Source organism: Podarcis vaucheri (assembly GCF_965113315.1).
Source record: "Podarcis vaucheri genome assembly, contig: SUPER_11_unloc_1, whole genome shotgun sequence".
Classification (NCBI taxonomy): domain Eukaryota; kingdom Metazoa; phylum Chordata; class Lepidosauria; order Squamata; family Lacertidae; genus Podarcis; species Podarcis vaucheri.
The window spans coordinates 872,765-885,246 of NW_028118808.1; the positions used below are offsets into that span (position 1 = coordinate 872,765).

The 12,482-nt window shown below is 43.8% G+C and overlaps 1 protein-coding gene and 1 long non-coding RNA gene across 3 annotated transcripts in view; one reads left to right on the forward strand and one right to left on the reverse strand.

The window, feature by feature from the left end:
* SYK (spleen associated tyrosine kinase) overlaps nucleotides 1-930 on the reverse strand; it is a 35,827-nt gene extending 34,897 nt beyond the window's left edge. For both annotated transcript variants that reach the window (XM_082242334.1, XM_082242332.1), the window contains exon 1: nucleotides 776-930. The gene's annotated coding sequence lies outside the window, so the exon portion shown is untranslated. The remainder of the gene's footprint in view (nucleotides 1-775) is intronic.
* A 1,646-nt stretch (nucleotides 931-2,576) lies between these two features.
* Nucleotides 2,577-8,632, forward strand: LOC309514791. Its single transcript, XR_014212207.1, has 2 exons — nucleotides 2,577-3,582; nucleotides 7,194-8,632. It is a non-coding gene; the product is annotated as an uncharacterized lncRNA (long non-coding RNA).
* The last annotated feature ends 3,850 nt before the right edge of the window (nucleotides 8,633-12,482 follow it).

A 12,482-nucleotide genomic window follows, 5' to 3' on the forward strand; every position in this document is an offset into this window, starting at 1 on the left:
ACTTCACTCTTGCCCCCCTTCCCCACCCCAGCTCTTTCCCGCGTGAATTTCTTCAGCCAAGCGACCCCCTCAGGCAGGGCCGGATTTAGGTTTGAGGAGGTCCTAAGCTACTGAAGGTCATGGGGCTCTTTATATGTCCAGCTGTCCTTTGTCAACAACAAATTGTTGCTTTTTTGTGTGTTGAATATATGTGATTTATGGACCTCGTAGGTATCTAAAGCCATTTGGACACGCAGAATGTAGGCACCCTATACAGTGGTACCTCGGGTTACAGACGCTTCAGGTTACATACGCTTCAGGTTACAGACTCCGCTAACCCAGAAATAGTACCTCGGGTTAAGAACTTTGCTTCAGGATGAGAACAGAAATTGTGCAGCGGCGGTGCAGCAGCAGGAGCAGGCCCCATTAGCTAAAGTGGTGCTTCAGGTTAAGAACAGTTTCAGGTTAAGAACGAATTAAGTACTTAACCCGAGGTACCACTATATCTAGAAATGAGCAAACCATTGATGTTCTAGGCTAGGAGGCAGGGCCCATTACTTACATCACAGGAGCCTACACAACACAAAACACTGTTGCTGTGTGTAGGTTTTATTTTATTCATTTATTATCTTATATTTTGGAAATGTACATCCAGGGTTTTAAATTGTATTGGGGCCTCAGCTGTAGCTAGTTGAGCTTATACGTAAACCCAGCACTGCCCTCAGGCCCCAAGCCGTGGCTCCCTTCGTTCCCATCCCCCCCCCCCCGTCCCTGAGGGAGAAGAAGCGTCTCTTACCTGAGGGGAATGGGCGGGAAAACTGACGTGACGTCTCTGTCTCTCCTCAGGAGACGCGGCCTTCCCAGGCCGGGGGGGGTGGGTAGGGGGTGAGAGGACAGAAGAGACCGCGGGCTTGGAGACCGGCCGCCGGCCACCTGCCTGGGCGAGGCTCGACCCGCAAGCCGCCGAGCCTTCTTCCTCGCTTGTCGCGCCCTTCCGGCGAAGCAGCAGCCCGAGTGTCCGCGGCGAAGAAGGGCCGGCCTGGGCTCGGCGGTCTCTCGCGGGCCACGCCTGCCGGGCCCCGCCGAAGGAGCCCCGGGTCCCTTCAGGATGACTGGAGCGCCCGCTTCCTCATTTTCGAGTTTCCTCAGCGGCTGGGTTTCGGCAGAGCGGCACTTCCTCGTCGGCGCCAAGGCCAGCTGCCTTCATTTGCTTAAGGGCGGTTTAACGGGGGGACGGGGGACGGACGCGGTGTTTGGGGCTTTCGGTACCCCGAGTGGGACGGAGGCGCTGGGGAAGGTGGGGCCCGACCCGGTTGCCGCTTCCCCGGCGCCTCTGGGCTCGGCAGGAATCTCCCCTTCCCTGCCCTCGCTTTTATTCCCATGCCAAGTAAAAGCGCAGGTTCTGCTTTTTCTGCGCACGCCGCAGCGATTGGCTCCTGCCTGGCAGCGGGGGTTGGGCTAGATGACCCCTGGGGTCCCCTTCCTAACTCTATGATTTCTCCTGAAATCTGGTGCTTCTTAACGTTGAAGTCATGGAGTGGGTTGAGGCGTGCAGCTGCACCTCCCCCCCCCCAAATCAAGTGAATAAATAAAAATACTTAACTAAAAGTAGATACATATTTTTAAAATATTTATGCTTTTCAAATTCATACATTTCACTAATTTTACAATTTTATTTTTCTTCGTTAAAATAACAGGCGATCCCCCAAAGCCTTTCCCCCTACTTCCTGCTACACAAAATAATTCTGTAAGGAAACAGGGTGGATTGCCCTGCCATTTTCATGGATCGCTCCAGAAAAATATATGGGCCTCCCCAAGGCTGGGCAGATCTCAACATGACAGCGAGGCACTGCATTTATCTGGTGTTGTGTCTTCTAGTAAATGTTGGAAGTCTTTTATAAAAAATGATGGCACTGCAGGATGGCTGGAGCAAGTAGGTAAAATCAACACTTCGCCTGGCCAAGGGAACGGGAATAGTAAAAGCAATATAACAAAACATCTAATCTTACAATCATTTTAATATTTAAACTGACTCCCTTCCCCCTCTTTCTGCAGTTCCTTGAATTCATTTTGTTCATATGCAGCCTGTAGAACATTCTCCTTCTGGTGATAGTCACTAGTATATGCCCTGGAGCATACCAGGAGAGTTTTAGAATTAAAAAAAAAAAATGTGTTCTTTCTTCAAAAGGGATGTCTGTCAGTTAGACTGAGTATTCCTAAGCCCTTTGGTGGGCCAAAAGCAGCACTCTTGCATGTGACCGAGTGACATCACTGTGGATTTCCATGCCTGTAACATGTGAACATCCTTGGGTCTTACCTCCTTGGATACCCATATCTGAATGGAGGAAGTAGGCAGATGAGTTGGAAGTATATACATATGCAGTTGTTCCCGACAATACTGGGATGCGGGTGATCCTGTGGTCTAAACCACTGAGCCTAGGGCTTGCCGATCAGAAGGTCGGCGGTTCGAATCCGTGCGACGGCGTGAGCTCCCGTTGCTCAGTCCCTGCTCCTGCCAACCTAGCAGTTTGAAAGCACATTGAAGTGCAAGTAAATAAATAGGTACCGCTCCGCGCGGGAAGGTAAATGATGTTTCCATGTGCTGCTCTGGTTCGCCAGAAGAGGCTTAGTCATGCTGGCCACATGATCCAGAAACTGTACGCTTCTCTCTCAACCAATAAAGCGAGATGAGCGCCGAAACCTCAGAGTCGCCCGCGACTGGACCTAATGGTCAGGGGTCCCTTTACCTTTACATATGCATTTGCTCCTGACAATACTGAGTTGACCTATCACACTGTGAGACCACCTCACACTCCTCATGTTGTTGGACTCAGCACTTGCCATCAGTCCCAGCCCGTCACGGATGATGGGAGTTAGAGTCGTACATCCCTGATCTGGAAATTAGGAGAACACACACACACACACACACACCTTTGGATGAGTATATTAGATTGTTTATAGTTAAAATGTGCCTGCCAAAGCATATATTCATGAGTGGCCTCATCCATTTTGCTATCTATGCGGCAGTTTCCTTTGCCTGCATGATAGATAATTGAGGATAGCACAGCCTTTCAGATTTTCAAGGAAGTAATGGGGGACGGGGACGGGACGGACGGACTGTATTGTTAATTTGGCAATTGTCCTTACATATATACTGTATGTGCTTTCTAGCTAACCTCAGCCACAACAGCAAAGAACATTGCTCCACGCTTCAGCTACTCTTGGAAATTAAGTTTTAGTAGATTTGCTACCCCAGCTGCAGTGATTTCCCACAATGCCAGGGCATTCCCAGCCGCTCCTTCTTTGCAAAGGTGTGAGTGAGGGAAAAGGTGGATTAGGTTGTGCAAGAACTAAGGACCTGCCTTTTCCAAATTTCCCAATAGGCAGAATTCCCATCCAGCAGGTTGAGCTGCTTTCTTTCTCCCTTGGATATTGTGAAATAATTAGTAATTTGAAAAGTTAAGAGTGCCACAAGCAGGGCAAATCTACAGTGCTGGAAATGAACTGTTTTGGATGAAGAGACTGAGGCTGTATCCCTATGGGGGTATTATCTTACACAAAGAGTAGCTCAGATCTGTTTTTTCCATGTGCACGCAGGTGCAGGTATGTCCACAGATGAGTGTTTTAAATGTTCTGTATCTGAATTGTAAGCGAATATTTCCCATATACATGTCAGCATCGCCCTAGAGCCAGTGCGCCAACTGGACTCATGCACCTCAACCCCGACTGGGCTAGGCGAGCTGGGTAGCACCGCCAGAGACCTCCTTCTCGCAGGAACAGGTCACAGTGCTGTGGACTCACAGCTTAGAGCTGAGAGCACTGGATTCACTGTCTCAATAATACAGTCGTTGCGCAGCAGAGTTTTGCAGAGTCTTGCAGAGTATAAACCACTCGGAGAGCAGCTCTGTAGAATATCTTCCTTTTATTCTATAACTACAACTATGATACAAAGCTATATACAGAGCTGAATATTCTAAGCATAAATCAATGCTACACTGAGAGTCTGCAGCTGCTCTTAGCAGCAACCTTATCTCTAGGATCTCCAACTCTCACTCTCTCCGGTACACTGACTGACTGACTCTCTCTCACACACACAGATATGTTGCTGGGCAGAATAAGTAGATAGGCAGGACACGCCTCCTTCTCTCTGGAGAGTCAGCAGAGACCATCAGGAGATCATCAGGAGATTCTTGGGTATGGGAGGGGTGAAATCTCCTCAATACACTAGTGGGTGGTTCTTGATGGGATGTATCTAAGTGGCATATGTATGTCCCCTCCCTTCAATTACATATCTACCCTCCATTAGCATTAAAAAACAACAGGCATGCATCCAGGTATTTCTTTACCAATGTATACACACTTTCACATCCCCAGGAATTGTGCAAGAGCAGGGTTGTGCGGCGGGGGCGATGATCTGTCATATGCATGCATACTGGAGCTGTTGATCCCTGGTCATTTAAAAATAAATAAATCATGGAGGTTTTGCACAAACCTGCTGTTCACATTTACATTAAACTATTGTGTGAACAACCCCTAAATTAATGAAATGCTCATTATGTCCGGAAACAATTGTCTCCAGCTATTAAGACGGTTTTGACATTGAGGCTAGATCATTTAATTGCTACAGAAATGTATTTCTGAAATGCATTCCCTCTCTACTTCTTCAAAGACCCTGAAAGGTATGTTTGCCTATTTCTCTGCTATGCAGAGATTTCATTGACAGCCCACAAACAGATGTTTCCCTTCTGTACTTCTGAGCTAATTCTGAGACCTCACCTTGCTTAGCATGAGTAATTTGGGTAATGCCCTTCAGTGTGCACACAGTGTTAAATTTACTGCCATCTGCCATCATACCATCCTCTTATTGAAATGTTTGTGTTCCCTCAAGTCATGCAGTCTTAACTCAAGTCAAGAAACACAGCCTTTATAAACAGGAGCTCCTTTGGTATAATTATATAGAATCGGAGCTGAAAGGGATGCATTGGGTCAGACTTTTTAAAAAATTAAGAAATTCTTTCCAAGACAAACTGCCCATACAGAGGGGGCTAGGCAGTGGTAAGATCGGTCAAGCCTTGGTGTTGCCATCTCAGAAAATAAGCAAGCATTGTAAAACATGTGTGCAAATAACAAAATACACATTTTTACAAATTTTGTGCAGATAACATCTATTTTGCATGCAGAATGATATTGCTTGAGGTAATTTGTTTTGGGGCAGGTTAAGAACAGCCCCGACCACAGAATGTAATTCTACCATAAAATATGGCAAAATGCCATTGCTGAAAAGTAGGAAAGACTTGCAGAATCATAAATTCATTATTTATTAGTTTCTCTCAGTGTATCCTGCCACCCATGGCTGCTTTGAATTATATGAAGCGTTCTGCAGCTCACCTGTGTCCTTCAAATCTAAAACGGGGCAGGGCAAAATATTCTAGTAAAGCAGAACAGGGAATTTCCCTAAAAATATGATCAGCATTGGTAGTAATAGCAGGGTGGAAACTCTTGATGTCTAAATGACAGGTGTCTTATTTTGTTTATAACTGTAGTACTTAAAAAAATATCCAAAAAAGCACCTGTTCAGTTTGAAATGGGCAGGATAATTTTAGATTTTCAACAATACCACATCTGGGATTATTAAAATACTTGAGAGATTTGGGGACATGGTTAAATGGAGATCAATAGGGGACTGTGGGGATGGCACAGGGTGCTTGGTTGGAGAAAATGAAGGCTGAATATTACAACATTCAGCTCCTACTAGTGTTTTCTCAGGATGCTGTGGGCATAATTTCAAATATATATCTTTCAGCTGAAATGCTCTTTGCATGGGATTGTCTGTGCACATTGCTCTAAAGTTCCTCTGGTGCAGAATACAGTTTGCTGCTTCATAGTTAGAACAGGAAGGTGAAGCACATAATGCTAATGCCTATATCTGATACTGAACTGGTTTATTATTTTGGGACATATTTCAAGTTGCTAGTCATGATCAGTATACATTCCTAAATGGGTTGAGCACAGCCTAACTTCGGAAATGCCTTTGTCCAAATGAACTCCACAGTTCCTTGAGATCTTCAGGGGACTGTGCATCAGATTCAAGATTCTGCATATGCATGGTATGGTTAGAACATATATGAGTTTTCTTCATTTCTCAAATATAGAGAAAACGAGAGCAGTAATGTGCATGCTAGAGAAAACATCGAGAACACCTGTATTGTTATCAGACATTATAATGCTTAAAAGGGCTGGCGATGAGAACGGAAACTGCAAGTCTACAGAGTGTCCATCTAGCTTAACCACATGTGAATAATATCCCCTGCTGTGGGCTTGCTTTCCTCCCTACCCTGAGCCTAAGTGGTTACAGACAAATATGCTGTTGTGCTATTTTTTCCCCTAATTAAGTGATGGCTAAAATTGCATGCACAGTAGAAATGAAAATTAAAATGTTGAAATGCACAGGTTATGGACATTCTGGCAACTATCCCTGACACAGTTTGCAATATTCTGATAAACGTCTATTAGTGTTAGATAAAAACAACAAAGAATCTCTGGTGAGATCTTGGAAGCCGACAAATGTATTATGGCACAAACTTTCATGGAGTACAGGCCACTCTATCAGATATGTGAAGTGTTATTCTGCGCAATGGAAATATAGACACATCATGGGGGAATTATTTATTCTGCGAACCACCCTGAGACCTGTGGGTATGGGGTGGTATATAAATTCAAAAAATAAAAATTCAATCAATAGACTAGGAGGACACAAAGAGATGAAACACAGAAAGTTCTGAGAGTGGTATTTATATAAACAGTGGCCGTTTTATTTTTTTTTAAAAAATCCTTGGGAAATCCTAGTCCAGATTATTTTGTGTTCCGACCTGCAGTCTTGCTATGTTTATATTCAAAAGTCCCCTACCAAATTTTAGTAGCAAGAGGAGCATGACTTCTGTGTTATGTTAACAGAGTGTGCTGGTTGCCTGTTCATTTCTATGCTCAATACAGTTTGCTAGTTTTTTACCTAATTGGTTTAGCACTTGAGTTGCCAGAGTATTGCCTTCTTTAGTATTTTCCCAAATTCCACACCAGATGCCCTCGCCAACTAAAGTTTGATGGTCATTATTTTTTCTTGACCCTCTCCTGCCATTGCGTCTCTTCTGTTCTTCTGCTATATATTTTGCTGTCTTACTGGTTTCCTTCAAATTTCTGCATGTCATCTTTTATAGGGTTTGGATAGCTTTTCTGCTCTGAGTTTACTTCGAGAGCAAATAAATAATAAAACCGTGGACATTTTGTGCCACGTCCAAATTCTCCCTCTACTACCCTTCACCAATGCAGCTTTCTGAATACTCATTCATTCCACCAGCAGGATGCCTGTATTTTTATCATCTCACTCATCATTCAAAGATGGATCTGCCAGCAGGCCTTTTCCCTTGAGATGAGGGAGGCTATTGGGGATGTGTACTAAGTTAACTGGTCAGTTCAGATTCTGAGGGTTCATAACTGTGGGGCACAAATGGGTTTGTGCAGTTTAAAGCTGCATCGTAAATTGGCGGTACGTCGCTCTGTATTATATTCAGTCATGCAGATATCCTGAGGCTTTCAGACAAACCAAGCGGAGAGCACGTTAAATACCACTTCTCTGGACTGGGCAGGCTAGATGAAAAGGGATTTGTGAAACTGGAGGTAAAGGAGAAGTTGAAAATCAGGACTGTGAGAATAAGATGCATGCAACATGAAATAGCAACATTATCTTGCATTTCTCCTTCACTGAAGGCACAAGGGATTTTTGTGGCCAGGAGTGCTTTTCAGCAGCTCCAGCTAGTACTCCACTCCTGGACCGTGACAGCCTGACCACAGTGGTCCATGCATTGCTAACCTCAAGTCTTCATTACCTTAATGAGATTGCATCTGATCTGGATGCTGAAATTAGTGCAGAATACAGAGGCCAGACTGTTCACAGGAGCAGATTCCCAGCGACATGATGCTCCAATGCTGAGAGCTGCACTGGTTGCTGATTTGCTATTGGGTCAGGTTCAAAGTATTTGCAGTAATTCATAAGCCATAAGCAATTGAGGTTCAACACTAGGGGCCACCTGGTTCCTTATGCTCCACCTTGGTCACTGAGATCTTCTGAAGGGGTACTTCTGGTGGTCCTCCACACCCCTTAAGGCTAGCTTGTCCTTCAATAGGAAGCAAGCTTTTAGTCTAGCAGGCCCTGCTCTGTGCAACTCTCTACCAGAAACCACCCCTTCTTTCTTTCAGACATCTTTTAAAAACATTTTGTTTAGGTAGACCTTTACAACATGATTTTGTTTTCTTTTAACCAGTCAGCATTTATTATGTATGTGTGGAGGTTTTATTAATGTTTTTATGGATCTTTTGTTGATTGTATCCTTACATGTTGTACTATGCCTTGCCAATTTTTTTTAATGAAAGTTGCAAATAAATAAATATGAATAAAAGACTGTATGCTCAGGTTTCTTAGATCCAGCCTGTCTTTTTCCAGCAACTGAGACAGACGGTGGTTTGCATCTGCTTGTGAAGGGAAGAGTCCTTTGCTGGCCACAGGTTTGTTGTGAAGACAATATGAGATCATGTCCACTGCAGTGAAGCTCTTGGATGCAGGCCACTATAAAATAAAAAATAAAATAAAATAAAATAATATATAGCGCTGAAAGTAAACTCTGAAGTGCTCCCAAGGAAGCTCTTCAAACTAATTGGGAGATCCAGTGTTACTAGATGCTCAGTAGTAGCTGCCATTGTCAGGAAACAGAATGCCGTTAGCTTGGCCATGGGTGTAAGTCCCTGCGGCAGTTCTTACATTTCTTGAATAAGGATGGAGCTGGTGGTCTACTGCTGCAGCTAAGCATAGAGATCAAATAATAAATAAAGGCTACATTTTTTCAAGAGAGGAGGGAGCTGATAATAAGCCAAAGGATTTGTGTGACATTGCCATCTTCGGAGATAAAGCTAGTAAGATGGCATCTCATATTTTTGCTTAGCTTATGCAAAAATAAATATTTTTGCATTGCTCAGAAGGAAAGCTCTTCCTTCTTCACTGGCAACTTGTAATTCATGCCAGGTTTCTGAGCACTGTATTGACACCACCCTCATTTACAGTAAGTAAAAGTGCTGCATAACTTCCTTTTTCCCCTGCATGCATTGCTCTGAATTGGGCTTCTTAATTAGCAAACTGTAAGTAGCATCAGGTTTGACGTTTGATGGCGGCTTTGCTGTACAAATGCACTAGTATTTCTGCACATCACACTATATTTCTAGCCAATGTGAAAACTGGAAACCACTGGATAAAAATGTTGTGCTTTATAGTCCACGGCTCCCTTGACCAACCACACTGTTTCTGCTGGGTGCTTTCAGCTTGGTGCTTTCATAAACTTGTGCACATCGCATTCTTAAGGCTTCTTGATTCTCTACTGCAACTACCACTGCTCAAAATTATCCAATCTGAAGTTCTCCTGATATTGTAATGAAGTTCCCAGCCAAGAAAAGGGTACACAAATGCATATAAATGCAACTTGAAAAGGTGGAGACAGTGTCGGGTGTGCCTGGATGAAAACTGATCATATAGACCCATTTCAATCTGCCTTCAGGCCACATTTTGAGACTGAAATACAGTGTTTGGTCAGTCACATTTGTTGGGAAAGGGAGTGTTCCACGGTTTTTGATAATACTGACCATGTTACCCTCTTGGGCTGTCTGAAGGTGTTGGGATTTGGCTTTTCTGCGGTTCCACTCCTCTCTCCAAGTATGGTTTCACCAAAAATGTGTGCCTGCCCATGTTATTTAACATCTCCATGAAGCTGCCAAGAGTGGATTTTTAGTGAGGAGGGCACAAGGAGAAGGGGACAGCAGAGGACGAGATGGTTGGAGAGTGTTCCTGAAGCTACCAGCATGAGTTTGACCAAACTGTGGGAGGCAGTGGAAGACAGGAGTGCCTGGCGTGCTCTGGTGCATGGGGTCACGAAGAGTCGGACATGACTAAACGACTAAACAACAACAACACCAGTATGCAGATGACACTCTGCTCTATTTCTCTGTTCCATTGTTTCCAGGAAGTACTGGAAGTCCAGAAAGGCTGGATGTGCTCTGACTGGGTTATTTCCATGTATGGGGCTTGGCAGAATCAATGGGGTTGCATTTTCCTCAATGGAACAAGTGTGTAGTTTGTGGGGTGCTTCTGGAATCAGCCTTGTCACTCAAGGTTGACCTCTGTGGACATGAGCACCTGTGTCCAGCTTTGGCTGGTGTGCCAACTACAGCCATATTGTGGTAGGGATAGCCTGGCCAGATTTAGTCATGCTCTAGTAGCCTCCAATCTGGATTGCTGTAATGTGCTCTACATGGTGGATGTCCTTGAAGGGATGCGGGCGGCACTGTGGTCTAAACCATGGAGCCTCTTGGGCTTGCCGATTGGAAGGTCCCATTGCTCTGTCCCAGCTCCTGCCAACCTAGCAGTTTGAAAGCATGCCAGTGCAAGTAGATAAATAGGTACCACTGTTGCGGGAAGGTAAACGGCATTTCCATGTGCTCTGGCTTCCATCACAGTGTTCCGTTGCACCAGAAGCGGTTTAGTCGTGCTGGCCACATGACTCAGAAAGCTGTCTGTGGACAAACGCCGGCTACCTCAGCCTGAAAGCGAGATGTGTGCCGCAACCCCATAGCCGCTTTTGACTGAACTGTTCAGGGGTCCTTTTCCTTTATCTTACCTTGAAGACTTTCTGGGAAGTGCAACTAGTTGTCCTGAGCACACCCCGCAGAAGGAGGTCAAACAAACAGTATTTTAATTCTGTATTGACAAAGCATGTACTTACAGGAGCTCCTAAGGGGCACAGTGTTGGGATGTGAATAGATGCTAGGAGAGGATATATTTGTTAGATATTATCCTTCCTTCCTCCTCCACGTTTGTGAGTTCAGCAGAGTACCACCCCTTTGCAACTTAAAAGGTAAGCTTAGATAGGCTGGTTTTAGCCTTTTAGTTTAAATAATCCAGGATGCTTTAAGGCAGACTGGATTCTCTTGGTATTTCCCTCTTTTCTCCCCCTTAAAACAATAATCACACAAACAGTCTTGTAGAAGGTAAAAAAACAACATTTAATCACTTAAGAAGACTTGCGGTTGCTGCCTCAAAACTGAGAAGGATAACATGGTGGACTGTAAAGATCCAATTGTCAATGAAATATAGAAACTCAGTGCTTTTTTAAAAATAATAATAATAATGTTTAGGGGTACTCTCATTTTTACTCAAGAAAATCACCATTTTATACTTCAAATTGGGAAAAATAAATACAGTAAATGGACAAAAATTCACAAAATGTTTAGAGGTATGCGTACCCCTGCCTCCCTTCAGAAAAAAGTACTGTAGAAACTCATGTGTTTTAGTTTGTATTTTAGCATACATATGTGTGTATAATTTGGCTAACAGGGTATTTTAATGGTGTATCTATGCACATTCTGTATAGTATATATGCCCCCCCCCTACCACAAACTCCTTGGAGCTCTGCCAGTCCTGGTGGAATATACACACATATAAAAAAAAGTTGTGAAAATGCTTTCTTAAAAAAAGTTTTGGAAAAAAAAATCATATTGAATTTGCCATAGCTCACCATCACCATCTAGTGTCACATGTGTATAATGCACTTTTACGACACACTTAAAGTGTTTTATTTGCAACCGTATATTTGACTCCTCTGCCACTACTGCAAAATACTGTGGCAAGAATGCTGGTAAGGGCAGCAGGCCATGAACATATTAAAACATGTTAAAAGCATATTGAAGCAGCTGCATGGGGTAGCAGTTGTTTTCTGGGCATTTAGAAGGTATGTGACGGAGAGGGGGGCAGGCAAGAGCCTTTTCAGAGATGTCTCCTCATGTATGGCACGCCTTCCCTGACGAATCCCCTCTCTCTATAGTTGTCTCTTCATTAGGGAACATCTTTTTCTGCAGCTTTTTGGAGTAGAGACAGTTGATTGCAGCTGCTGTTTGTAATTGATCTTTAAGTGATTTCCTATGTGTTTCAAAGGGATTGCATGATTTACCGGTATTTATTTTTTAAAAAAATCTATTTCCTTGCTGTAAACCACCCTGCGGCTTGAGTAAAGGGTGGTATCAAAATCATCTGAATAAATGCACAGATATGTGATAGATACATATTTCAGTGTGGGTTCTGCACAAGGCAAGTATTCAGTATTTCCCAGGTGGGAAATGTACTGTTAACTGTTATAATTGCTGGACATTGGCGTTTTAATGTATTCTCTGGATCCTGTAGAGAGGGTAGTGAAGTTTCTGTGTTGGATTGTTTCCTTTTTCCAGCAGATGGCACAGTGCATTGCAGGAACTCAGATTAGTGGCATGGCTACAACTGTATTTCACGGGTGGTTTCAAGAAGAGCAGATCTGCCTTCTCAGTCATTCTCTGCAGTACATATTAAACACTATTTTGTAATAGCAGCCTGCAAAGCTGAAAAACCAGAGTAGTCTTATACATTTCCTCATAGA